Raw genomic sequence first — 1,208 nt, 5'->3', positions numbered from 1 at the left:
AAGAAATGTCAATAGAAACTTTCAAAACTGAAATACAAAGAGAAAAAAGAATGAAAAAACAGAATAGCCAAGAACTGTGAGACAATTTAAAAAGGTACAACATACACATAATGAAAATACCAGAAGGAGAATAAAGAGAAAAAGAACAGAGGAAATAGTTGAAGCAATAATGACTGAGAATTTCTCCAAACCAATGACAGGTACCAAACCACAGATCCAGGAAGCTCAGAGAATACAAAGATAAATGACAAAAGTTCTACATCTAGGCATACCATATTCAAAGTACACACAAAAAAACTTTAATGAAGTCAGAGGGAAAAAAATACCTATAAAGGAATAAAGATAAGAATGACATCAGACTTCTCTTCAGAAACCATGCAAGCAAGAAGAGAGTGGAGTGAAATATTTAAAATGTTAAAAGGAAAAAAATCAACTGTGAAGGTTAATTTTATGTGTCAACTTGACTGGGCTAAGCCATGCCCAGATAGCTGATAAAACATGATTTTTGGTGTTTGTGAAGGTGTTTCTAGAAGAGATTAGCATTTTAATCAGTAGACTAAGGAAGATCTGCTCTCGCCAGTTTGGGTGGGCATTATCCAATCCATTGAGGGCCTGAATAGAACCAAAAAGTGGAAGGAAGGTGAATTCATTCTCTCTCCTCCTGAGCTGGGACACTTATTTTCTCCTGTCCTTGAACATTGAAGCTCCTGGTTCTCAGGCCTTCAGACTCCAGGACTTATGCTAGGTGTCCTCCCATACCCCACCAATTGTCAGGCCTTTGGATTTGGAATAAATCACACCATTGGCCTTCCTTGTTCTCCAGCCGGTAAATGGTAGGATGGCAGATGGTAGGATTTCTTGGCCTCCATAATATAAGCCAATTCCTATAATAAATCTATCATCTATCTAGCCAGCCTATTGATTCTGTTTCTCTGAAGAACTAATACGCAAACCTAGATTTCTGTATCCAGCAAAATTACCCTTTAAAAGTCAAGGAAAAATAAAGACTTTCTCAGACAAATAAGAATTGAGGGAATTTGTTGACCTTTCTTGCAAGAAATGTTTAAAGAAGTTCTTCAGAGAGAAGGAAAATGATACAGGTCAGAAACCTGGATCTACATTAAGAAAGGAAGAGCATTAGGAAGAAATAAATGAGGATAAAAATAAAACTTTCATTTCCTATTTTTAATTGATCTAACAGGTAACAG

At 36.2% G+C, this 1,208-nt stretch overlaps 1 protein-coding gene across 1 annotated transcript in view; it reads right to left on the bottom strand.

Annotated features, from left to right (window-relative positions):
- EXOC4 (exocyst complex component 4) overlaps positions 1 to 1,208 on the bottom strand; it is a 1,030,122-nt gene that overhangs the window by 190,213 nt on the left and 838,701 nt on the right. The window lies entirely within an intron of this gene.

This window comes from Propithecus coquereli, unplaced genomic scaffold (assembly GCF_000956105.1).
Source record: "Propithecus coquereli isolate 6110/MARCELLA unplaced genomic scaffold, Pcoq_1.0 Scaffold335, whole genome shotgun sequence".
Lineage (NCBI taxonomy): Eukaryota > Metazoa > Chordata > Mammalia > Primates > Indriidae > Propithecus > Propithecus coquereli.
The sequence above is the reverse complement of the archived record's forward strand: the minus strand, read 5'-3'. Positions and strand labels throughout refer to the sequence as shown.